At 51.3% G+C, this 12349-nt stretch overlaps 1 pseudogene; it reads left to right on the forward strand.

Annotated features, from left to right (window-relative positions):
• The first annotated feature begins 293 nt into the window (after positions 1-293).
• On the forward strand, positions 294-500 carry LOC142261080 (U2 spliceosomal RNA; annotated as a pseudogene).
• Positions 501-12349: the final 11849 nt, after the last annotated feature.

A 12349-nucleotide genomic window follows, 5' to 3' on the forward strand; every position in this document is an offset into this window, starting at 1 on the left:
GCCTTTTCAAGGGTTGGCTTGGGTGACAAAATGTCTTCTGTAGGCGTGGGTTTGTCTCCCTCTCCCTAAGATGTGTCCGGTATAGGCCAGGGTGCCACTCAAGGCCGTAACCAATTCGGGTTATAGCTTCTCGGCCTTTTGGCTAAGATCAAGTGTAGTTTCGGAGGACGCTACCTTGGTCGGTACTGGAAGGTGCCTGGGATTGCACGTCTGCCGGCCTTGAGGAAGTGTGTGCGCCTTCTGGTGACACATAGCCCTCTTGTGCCTGGACGGTTCCCAGGCAACGGGAGGCGATCACCTTTGTTATTTTGAAGTCCTACTGATAAACAGAAAAAAAAAAAAATTAAATCTGTTCTTATCAGTTTAATATCTGATACGTCCCCTCTCTGGGGACCATATATTAAATGGATTTTTAGAACAAGGAGATGGAAAAAATCTTGCTCTGTCCACTGCACGCATTGACCTGGTATTGCAGTACCTCCAGGACCGGTGCACCCCTTCTTAACCCAGTTTCCAAAAGCAGAACTCAATTCACCTGATTCAAATGAGCCCCATTAGTGAATTGAAAGAAAGCAAAAACTTTATATGCACCTCAATTTGGCCAATTCACTTTTCACACTTTCACCCTTTTTTTTATCTTTCACACCTTTTACTTGCTTTATTGATGCAAAAAGCTGTGCCAAATAGCAAACTCATCTCCACTCAACTTGACCAACTCTGCTATGTCCCGTGCAGTATCTTATTCTCAGTCTTATCTAGATCATTTGCAATTGAATAGAATAGATCCCTTTTAACTGCTTATGACTGTGTAAAATATGTAGTTTTACTGGGCTGGGATGAGAGAATCCATTGAAGCATGCTGTAGGGATTGTGGTTCCTGTGTGCTAAGAAGAGAGGCTGGCACCAGCCAGAAAGCCCCATTGCAGCCAATAATCACTTAATAACTTTTTCAACTTGTCATCATATGGGAGGCCTTCCATTCCTTGTAGTAGTCTAGTTGCCCACCTTTTAACTGACTCTAACTTCTGAATGTCCTTATTAAAATGTGGAGCCCAAAACTGGTTCCCATATTCCAGATGTAGCCTTACAAGTGATTTATAGAGGTGTAACAATACGTTGGGATCACGGGATCTAATCTCCCTTTTTATACACCCTAAAATCTTGTCCCAAGCAGCATTCCATCAGCCTCTGGAAGGTTCCTGGCGCATTGCACAGCTCGAAGGGCATGCTTTTGAACTCGCAGAGACCCATAGGGGTGGCGAAGGCGGTCTTCTCCCGGTCTGCCTCAGCAACGGACACTTGCCAATAGTGACTAGTGAGATCAAGGGTAGAAAAATAATTTGCAGTTCTCAATGCAGCTAGCGATTCCTCTATACGGGGAGTGGTGCCGTCCTTCTTTTTTAACAGGATCAACAGAGCTGCCCAAAGGCTACAACTGTCACGGATAACCCCAGCCGCCTTCATGTTGCTCAACATGTCCTTGGTACACTGGCAATGTGAAGGTGGTATTGGCTTATAGCTCTCTTTGATGGGTGGGTGTGCACCTGTGGGGATGTGGTGTTGGACCCCTTTTATTCCCCCAAAATCTAGCGGGCTTCCCACCGGTAACCCGCTCCCCAGCTTGGATGGATGCTGAGGGAGCCCCTTTTGCCCGCAGGCTCTGGCCCTGGGAACTGTAGCCTTGGCGGTGACTGTGCTTCCCTCTACGGTGTGAGCTGTTGCCTTCAATCGGGTCTTGACTGCTGGGAAACCCTGGAGGTTCCTGTCGCTAACGGATTTGACCGGTTTTACGGCGACTCCTAGCCTGGTCGGGGTCCGTAGGCCCTGCCGGATGGTGCTGGCTTCTCTTCACTCCCCGATCTGGTACCGGCGGGCCACCGCCCATCCCCGGTCCGTACGGTTCACTCCAATCAGCCTCTCCTGCAGAAGGTCACCACCATCTGCCAACCTTGCTGAGTGCCCGGGCCACACACCCGGACACGGTCAGTCTCCTTTCCTCTTCACTTCTCTAACTCCAAAACTGATCTCTAATCTGACTCCTTTTCCCGCCTCCAGGACTGTGAACTCCTCGGTGGGTGGGATCAACCGCCTGGCCCACCCCCTGGTGTGGACATCAGCCCCTGGAGGAAGGCAACTAGGATTTGTGTTTAGCTTCGGTGTGCCTAGCCGGAGTGTAGAGTGTGTTGGTGTAGTACCTGTGACGACCTGGCTTGTCCAGGGCGCCACATTCCCCTATAGTAAAATGCAGACCGTCCGCGGGCTGCCCGTCCATCAGCGGTTTTATTTTCACAACTGAAAAAGAATAAAACGGTAAAACATGTAAAAGCATCATAAACATTTTACAACGGTACAGCTTCCGCTCTTCTCCCACCCAAACAACCTGGCCCTGATGCTGCCCCTAAGAAGCGGGCAGCACCCCTTGACCCCAGTCCAGCACCAAGTTGCCCGAGCGGGTTCTGTCTCTTTCAGGGGGCCCACGTCCAAGGGGACCCCTGAACCCCCGGAGGATCGCCACCGGTTACGGTAGTGGCGGGCCTAGGCCATCCCTTTCCTCCAGGCCCATCCTCCCAAATCAGCCTCTCCGGAGGCGGTAACGGTGTCAAGCCAACAAACATTTTTATTTACATTGCACTAAGTTTGTGGTTGCCCTGCAAGTTCTCGGGCTTGTCCGTAAGCAGTTCCTTACGCAATGGTTGCACAGTCCCTACGGGGACAACAGTTGCCGGCAACGGCCGGTTTAATCACGGTTCAATCAGGTAAACTTCTTTGGTTGATCATCTTTACTTATCATTTAAAACTTTCAAACTGGTACACTCAACACATAAAGCCCCCCCTTTTAAAGAGTAGTTTCCCTGTACCTAAGTGGGGGTCTACCTAGGTTGGGGCGAGTGGACCTTCGGGGTCCGGTGTCAGTGGTGACAGGCAGTGGGGCAGAGGGAACAGTCAGTTCCTCCTCCCTGCTATCATGTGGGGCAGGCGGAGGCGTAGGGGAGCTGGGTACAGGTACATCCCTGGGCACTGGCTCGCGGTTAACCGTTTCCATCATTTCTTCATCCACGGGTTGTGGGAACAGTATCACTGGAAGGATCACCGCACCGTTCTGTGTAGGCCAGTCTGCTGGAAAATCACCCATCATGGTGTGGATTACCTCTTTTTCCTTCTCCACTGGACTGGGAACTGGAGCCTCATCCGCTACTCTCAATGCTGGTGGGCACTTCTTCAGGTGGTCTCGGGAAACCGTGGCCAAAGTCCCCCCCTGGTCACGGCTGATCTGGTAGGCCTTCCCATTCTCCCATCCTGTGGGCTGGACTACATACGGGGTTTTTTCCCATTGATCATCCAGCTTGTGGGCCCTTCTTTTCCGCTTCAGCACTACATCCCCAGGTTGGAAGGAACCGGCAGGCGCCTTCTTGTTGAAGCACTGCTCCTGTTGTCCCCGACTCCGGCACAAGTTCTTTTCAACATACTCCTGGACCTGTCGGTACTGTGTCCTCCGCCGAGTGTCCCATTCAGCTGTCGACAGGAGTGCTTCTGAAGCTTCCAAGCCCATTTCCAGATCCACTGGTAGCCGGCCGGGACGAGCTCTCATCAGGTATGCTGGAGTGCATTTCGTAGAGCTGGAAGGGATGTTGTTGTACATATCGACCAGGTCAGGTAGCTTCTCCAGCCACAGGTTCCGCTCTTCCAGTGGTAACGTCTTGAGGAGGCCCAGGACCAAGTGGTTCATCTTTTCACAAATGCCATTGGTTTGGGCGTGGTAAGGCGTGGTCCGGATTTTCTTGCAGCCGTACAACTGGCAGAATTCCTGGAATACCTCTGCTTCAAAGGCCGGACCCTGGTCGGTAAGCACCCTCTCCGGGTACCAATGCGGTCAACAGAAATAAGCCTGGAAAGCCTTAGCAGCGGTGCGGCCGGTTAAGTCCTTAACTGGGACAACCACCAGGAACCTCGAGTAGTGGTCTACGATGGTCAGAGCGTAGGTGTACCCACTTCGGCTGGGGGTGAGCTTTACATGGTCAAGGGCAACCAGCTCCAGCGGTTGGTGTGTAATGATCGGGTGTAGGGGTGCCTTCTGGCTGGCCTCGTCCTTCCTTCTCAATGCGCAAGGGCCACATTCTCGGCACCAGGCCTCCACAGATTCCCGCATTCCACTCCAATAGAACCGCTCTCTTAACAACATCTCTAGCTTCTTCCACCCGAAGTGCACTGCACCATCATGGTATGCTTGCAGGACGGTGGGCACGTTAGCCTGGGGAATCACCAGCTGGCGGATCTTCTCGTGAGTCTTTGGATTAATCAGCTCGCGATACAACTTCCCCTGGTGTAGGTATAGCCGGGTCCGTTCTTGCCACAGACGTTGGGCTTCGGCAGGGGCAGCAGGGTCTATCCCAGCAGAACCCTGTTCCACTAGAGTCTTGACCAGGCGGACAGCAGGTGCCTGGTCCTGAGCTTCCTGCCAGTCCTGTCGGGGCAGCGGATCCAGGTTCACCCGTTGTTGGTAGACGTGCACCTTCTCAGTGAATGGCCGGTGAAATGCAGGCAACTCGATCTCTTCGAGGTCATCATCCTCTGGCCCCTCTTCCGACAGGTGGGGCATCCGGGAGAGTGCATTGGCATTGACGTTGGTACGGCCGGCCCGGTACTTGATGGTGAAATCGTAGTTGGCTAACCTGGTCACCCATCGCTGCTCCAACGCGCCCAGCTTGGCCGTATCTAGATGGGTCAGCAGGTTGATGTCTGTGTACGCGGTGAACTTGGCTGCTGCCAGGTAATGGCGGAACCGCTCGGTGATAGCCCACACCAGTGCCAAGAGCTCAAGCTTGAAGGAGATGTAGTTCTCAGGGTTCCTCTCAGTCGGTCGGAGTTTTCGGCTAGCATAAGCTATTACCTTTTCCCTTCTGTCTTGGACCTGGGATAGAACAGCCCCCAAGCCCACATTGCTGGCGTCGGTGTAGAGGATGAATGGGCGGCTGTAGTCAGGGTACGCTAGGATTTCCTCTCCGGTCAGGGCTGTTCTCAGCTGGCGGAAGGATTCCTCATGCTTTTCTTCCCACACCAATGGGGCTACTAGGGATCTACCACCCTTGGTCTGTCCTACGAGGAGGTCTTGCATGGGGGCAGCCATCTTTGTGTACCCCTTAATGAAGCGACGGTAATATCCCACCAGGCCCAGAAACTGCCTCACTTCCCTCACTGTGGTCGGTCTCGGCCAGTCTTGGATGGCGGTGATCTTCTCGGGGTTGGGGGCGACACCTTCCGCACCAACCACATGTCCTAGGTACTGCACTCTGGGTTTCAGCAGATGACACTTTGAGGGCTTCAACTTCATCCCATACTTGGCAAGGGACGCGAACACCTCGGCTAGGTGCTCCAGGTGGGCTTCATACGTCTGTGAGTACACAATCACATCATCCAAGTACAGCAAAACGGTCCCATAGGCAGTCTTCTCTCGGTCTTCCGGTGCCACGGCCACCTGCCAGTACCCGCTGGTGAGGTCAAGGGTGGAGAAGTAGTTAGCGGTTCTCAGCGAGGCCAGGGACTCTTTGATGCGGGGCAGAGGGTAAGCATCCTTATGCGTTATCTGGTTAATCTTCCGGTAATCCACACACATCCGCATGGTGCCATCCTTCTTCTTAACCAGCACCAACGGAGCGGCCCAGGGACTACAGCTGTCCCTAATAACCCCTGCCTCCTTCATGTTCCTCAACATGTCTTTGGCGCATTGGTAGTGCGCAGGGGGAATAGGCCTGTATCTCTCTTTAATAGGGGAGTGTGTACCGGTAGGGATGTGGTGTTGAACCCCTTTAATCTGCCCAAAATCTAGAGGGTGCTTGCTAAAAACCCGCTCATACTCCTGTACCACCCGGTATACCCCTTCCTTGTGGTGTATGGGGGTATCATCAGTGCCGACATGTAGCTCTCGATACCACTCGCCTAACTCCCCCAGGGATGAGTGGGAACCGGCAGCAGGCGGTGTGACCGGGGGAACGGCTTCATGGATCGTGTGGGGATCTAGAGTGAGCAATTTGGCAAGGGTAGCGTACCGGGTGGTGCATGAATGCACACATATTGGTTTTATAATCTTATTGTATTACTTTATATTCTTATTTCACTTGTGCATATCTCCACCATAATCCTGGCTAAGAAATATAGCTTTTTTTGGGGTACACAGGTAGTAAGGTCTTCTTTCTATTTCTTTAGGGGTGATATAGCCTGGTGGAACTCTAGACCTCTAACATTATATATGCACCCTTTTTCTTTATGGTTCTTGGACACCTTATAACATTCTTCCATACATATATATCTTTCTCATAAATTATAAATAATTAGGCATTTTTATATATTTTATTTACATTTTCATAAATAACTTTTTACAAAGCATGGGGGACATTCTCACATACATATAATTTTCATGTACGCATTCTGAAAATTTACGCATAAACCGTACACACTCCTTTTTGTAACAATTTCTATAACTCATTCGCTGAACTCTCATCCCGGATATTCATTCTTACACCGAATTTCCTGTTATAACACAACATTCATGATTTTTATTCAATTTATTTTTATTTTTTAGGTTTATTAGTAGTGATGAGCGAGTACTAAAAAGCTCGGGTGCTCGAAGCTCGGGCCGAGCCTCCCAAGATACTCGTGTACTCGGCCCGAGCACCGAGCCCAATGTTATCCTATGGGAGACCCGAGTATTTTTGTGAAATGACCACCGGCAGCATGTAGAAACCCTAAAAATGGCACAAAAGTCTCCGAAGAGTGCTCAAATGACATGGCAACAGCATGGGGAAGACCCCTTGAAGCATTTATCACTCAAAAGTCACAGCTGTGAATAATTTTGTCCGCGTTTTACGCCATTTTTACGGACTCACCAGAAAACCTTCCAAAATGACACCAAAATGATTTTTCATAGCGGAAATGTTAAGGGCACATACCCAATAGTGAGATAGAGCTAATGTATGTTACTTTTTGAGATCAATACATGAAAGATTTTACGTAAAACATTGTGTGGCACTCCGATGTCCCTGAGAAGAGACGTACATAAAGGCCTCTGAGTCTAATGTGCCCATTTTGAGGAACTGAGTCTTTGTAGTATTTTCCTTTGCCAGGGCAGTCCAAAATTGTGAGGTTCACCAATGCCCCTGCATACAGACGTGCATGATGGCCTGTAAACCTGAAGTGCCCATTGTAAGGAAGTGGGTCTATTGTAGTATAGCCCTTAGGCAGGGCAGCCAAAAATTGGGAGGCTCCACGTTGTCCCTGGATAGAGACGTGCATGAGGGCCTCAAAACATTAAGTGTCCAGTGTCAGGAAGTGGGTGTATTATAGTATAGCCCTTAGGCAGGGCAGCCAAAAATTGGGAGGCTCCACGTTGTCCCTGGATAGAGACGTGCATGAGGGCCTGTAAACCTGAAGTGCCCATTGGAAGGAAGTGGGTCTTTTGTAGTATAGCCCTTTGGCAGGGCAGCCAAAAATTGGGAGGCTCCACGTTGTCCCTGGATAGAGACGTGCATGAGGGCCTGTAAACCTGAAGTGCCCATTGGAAGGAAGTGGGTCTTTTGTAGTATAGCCCTTTGGCAGGGCAGCCAATAATTGGGAGGCTCCACGTTGTCCCTGGATAGAGACATGCATGAGGGCCTCAAAACATTAAGTGTCCATTGTCAGGAAGTGGGTGTATTATAGTATAGCCCTTAGGCAGGGCAGCCAAAAATTGGGAGGCTCCACGTTGTCCCTGGATAGAGACGTGCATGAGGGCCTGTAAACCTGAAGTGCCCATTGGAAGGAAGTGGGTCTTTTGTAGTATAGCCCTTTGGCAGGGCAGCCAAAAATTGGGAGGCTCCACGTTGTCCCTGGATAGAGACGTGCATGAGGGCCTCAAAACATTAAGTGTCCATTGTCAGGAAGTGGGTGTATTATAGTATAGCCCTTTGGCAGGGCAGCCAAAAATTGGGAGGCTCCACGTTGTCCCTGGATAGAGACGTGCATGAGGGCCTCAAAACATTAAGTGTCCATTGTCAGGAAGTGGGTGTATTATAGTATAGCCCTTAGGCAGGGCAGCCAAAAATTGGGAGGCTCCACGTTGTCCCTGGATAGAGACGTGCATGAGGGCCTCAAAACATTAAGTGTCCATTGTCAGGAAGTGGGTCTTTTGTAGTATAGCCCTTTGGCAGGGCAGCCAAAAATTGGGAGGCTCCACGTTGTCCCTGGATAGAGACGTGCATGAGGGCCTCAAAACATTAAGTGTCCATTGTCAGGAAGTGGGTGTATTATAGTATAGCCCTTAGGCAGGGCAGCCAAAAATTGGGAGGCTCCACGTTGTCCCTGGATAGAGACGTGCATGAGGGCCTCAAAACATTAAGTGTCCATTGTCAGGAAGTGGGTCTTTTGTAGTATAGCCCTTTGGCAGGGCAGCCAAAAATTGGGAGGCTCCACGTTGTCCCTGGATAGAGACGTGCATGAGGGCCTCAAAACATTAAGTGTCCATTGTCAGGAAGTGGGTGTATTATAGTATAGCCCTTTGGCAGGGCAGCCAAAAATTGGGAGGCTCCACGTTGTCCCTGCATAGAGACGTGCATGAGGGCCTCAAAACATTGTTCCCATTGCAAAGGAGCGGGTCTCCTGTCGTTGTAATGTCCATTCTGCAAAGAATGGGCGAAAAAATTTACCACTGGGGGTATACCTGAAACAAAGGCCTAACTCTTGTAACGGTCATCATGGTGGCGCATGAGGAGAAGGAGGAGCAGTCCAGCGATTATCCAAAGTCCAGAAGTGTGTACCCATGGGTGACTGGAGGTACATGGCAAATTCCCGTTACAAACTTTAAATTCCGCTCTCATTTGCTGGTGGTGTGGTGAAGTCTGGCCCAATCCAACCCTTGTTCATCTTGATCAGAGTCAGCCTGTCAGCATTTTCAGTTGACAGGCGGGTGCGTTTATCTGTAATGATTCCACCTGCGGCACTAAAAACACGCTCTGACAAAACGCTAGCGGCAGGGCAGGCCAGGACTTCCAAGGCGTAGAGAGCCAATTCATGCCACGTGTCCACCTTGGATACCCAATAATTGTAAGGCACAGAGGAATGTCGGAGTACAGTTGTTCGATCTGCAAGGTACTCCTTGAGCATCTGGGCAAACTTAGGATTTCTTGTGGCACTACCCCGCACCTCAGGGGCTGTGGTACGTGAGGGGCTGAGAAAACTGTCCCACATCTTAAAGACTGTTCCCCTACCTCTGGCGGATTGGACTTGTGCCTCTCTCGGCTGTACGCCTTGGTTGTCCACTGATTCCTGACCTATGCCGCTAGCGTTTTGTGAGGGGAATGCTTTGCCTACTTCCGTGACTATGGCCTTCCGGAACTGCTGCATTTTGGTTGACCTCTCCGCCTCGGGAATAAGAGACATAAAGTTCTCCTTGTAGCGTGGGTCTTACCAACCAGTAATGATTGTCGGCCAAGATGTTCTTAACGCGAGGGTCACGAGACAGGCAGCTTACCATAAAGTCAGCCATGTGCGCCAGACTCTTAACAGCCAGGACTTCAGTAGCCTGACCAACACGTTGACTGAACATGCTGTCCTCCTCCTCCTCCTCCTCCTCCTCCTCATCTACCCTGTCCTCTGGCCAGCCACGCTGAACCGAGGATATGACTGGTGTGCATGTCATATCCTCAATTTGGCCGGAGATTTGCTCCATGTCTTCATCCTCCTCCTCGTCATAGTCCTCCACTGCACGTTGTGATGAGACGAGGCTGGGCTGTGTGTTATCACCCACACCCACTACTGTTTCTTGCTGCAACTCATCGCGCTCCGCCTGCAATGCATCATGTTTGGTTTTGAGCAGAGACCGTTTTAGAAGGCAGAGTAGCGGTATGGTGACGCTAATAATGGCGTCATCACCACTCACCATCTTGGTGGAGTCCTCAAAGTTTTGGAGGATGGTACATAGGTCGGACATCCATCTCCACTCCTCAGGTGTTATGTGTGGAGTTTGACCCATTTCCCGACGGCTTAGGTGATGCAGGTACTCAACAACTGCCCTCTTCTGCTCACATATCCTGACCAACATGTGCAGAGTTGAATTCCAACGCGTGGGGACATCACACACCAGTCTGTGAGCCGGAAGATGCAAACTGCGCTGAAAGCCGGCAAGGCCGGCTGAAGCAGTAGGTGACTTTCGAAAATGTGCAGACAGGCGGCGAACTTTTACCAGCAGATCAGACAGCTCTGGGTATGACTTTAGAAACCGCTGAACCACGAGGTTGAGCACATGGGCCACGCATGGAACATGTGTCAGCTGGCCTCGCCTCAAAGCCGCCACCAGGTTCCGGCCATTGTCACACACGACCTTTCCTGGCTTTAGGTTCAGAGGTGTGAGCCAGTGATCTGCCTGCTGTTTCAGAGCTGTCCACAGCTCTTCTGCATTGTGGGGTTTGTCACCTATGCAGATTAGCTTCAGCACAGCCTGTTGCCGCTTCGCCGAGGCAGTGCTGCAGTGCTTCCAGCTTGGGACTGGTGTGGAGGGTACAGTGGATGAGGATGCGCAGGAGCAGGAGGAGGCTGAAGAGCATGACATTCCGGAGCTGTAGAGTGTGGGTGAAACACTGACTGAGGTAGGGCCTGCAAACCTTGGTGTGGGAAGGACGTGTTCCGTCCCTCGCTCAGACTGGGTCCCAGCTTCCACAATAATAACCCAGTGTGCCGTCAACGAGATGTAGCGGCCTTGCCCACAAGCACTTGTCCACGTGTCTGTGGTTAGGTGGACTTTGGGTGAAACAGCGTTGTTCAGGGCACGTGTGATGTTTTGTGACACGTGGTTATGCAACGCGGGGACGGCACACCGGGAGAAATAGTGGCGACTGGGGACCGAGTAACGTGGGACAGCTGCCGCCATCAGGTCGCGGAATGCTTCTGTCTCCACCAGCCTAAAAGGCAACATTTCCAGCGCAAGCAGTCGCGAAATGTTAGCATTTAGAACTGTGGCATGTGGGGTGTTGGCAGTGTATTTGCGCCTGCGTTCAAAGGTTTGCTGAATGGATAACTGAACGCTGCGCTGGGACAAGGACGTGCTTGATGATGGTGTTATTTCTGAGTAGGCAACTGCAGGTGCAGGACCGGAGGAGGCTTGTTCGCAGGCAGCATGGACAGGGGATTGGCTCGCATGCACAACCAGCGAAGACGTAGCAGTGACATTAGCAAGCACTGCTCCTCGACTCTGTTGTACTTCCCACAAAGTCGGGTGCTTGGCTGACATGTGCCTGATCATGCTGGTGGTGGTCAGGCTGCTAGTTTTGGTACCCCTGCTGATGCTGGCACGGCAGGTGTTGCAAATGGCCTTTTTAGAATCATCTGGATCCAACTTAAAAAACTGCCAGACTCGGGAAGACCTAACATTTGTACAGGCACCTTGTGTCGTGTTGTTGTTCCGGGGAACGGTTGCCTGACTTCTGCCTGGAGCCACCACCCTGCTTCTTACTGCCTGTTGGGATGCTACGCCTCCCTCCCCCTGTGCACTGCTGTCCTCGCTCTGCATATCCTCCTGCCAGGTTGGGTCAGTTACTGGATCATCCACCACGTCGTCTTCCTCTTCCGCACCCTGCTCCTCCTCCTGACTTCCTGACAATTGTGTCTCATCATCGTCCACCCCTTGTTGAGACACGTTGCCAACTTCGTGAGAACGTGGCTGCTCAAATATTTGGCCATCTGTACATACGATCTCCTCATGACCCACTTCAACATGAGCTGGCGAGAGGCCAGAATGTGCGAATGGAAACGTGAACAGCTCTTCCGAGTGTCCAAGTGTGGGATCATTAATGTCCGAGGACGTGTACTCAGCCTTGTGGTAGGAAGGAGGATCAGGTTCTGAAATGTGCGGTGCAGTATCACGGCTACTGACACTTGACCGTGTGGAAGACAGAGTGTTTGTGGTGGTGCCAATCTGACTGGAAGCATTATCCGCTATCCAACTAACAACCTGTTGACACTGGTCTTGGTTCAAGAGCGGTGTACTGCTGCGGTCCCCAAGAATTTGGGACAGGACGTGCGAGCGACTAGATGTGGCCCTTTGTTGTGGCAAAATTAGAGCTTGCCCACGACCTCGGCCTCTGCCTGCACCACCATCACGTCCACTTCCTTGTTCCTTGCCAACGCCCTTGCGCATTTTGCAATGCTGTGCTGACGTGTATTCACTAGACTTGGGCGTTATATCAAAGTTTGTGCAAATTGTGCACCTGTACGCTGCCACCGACAGGCACACACGTGCGGTTTTTAAATGCAAGCACGGACGCACTAAGAACCTAACAGGTTTTAGGAGCAAAAATTAATGATGAGAACTCTGACACTATCAGCC

Source organism: Anomaloglossus baeobatrachus, unplaced genomic scaffold (assembly GCF_048569485.1).
Source record: "Anomaloglossus baeobatrachus isolate aAnoBae1 unplaced genomic scaffold, aAnoBae1.hap1 Scaffold_212, whole genome shotgun sequence".
NCBI lineage: Eukaryota > Metazoa > Chordata > Amphibia > Anura > Aromobatidae > Anomaloglossus > Anomaloglossus baeobatrachus.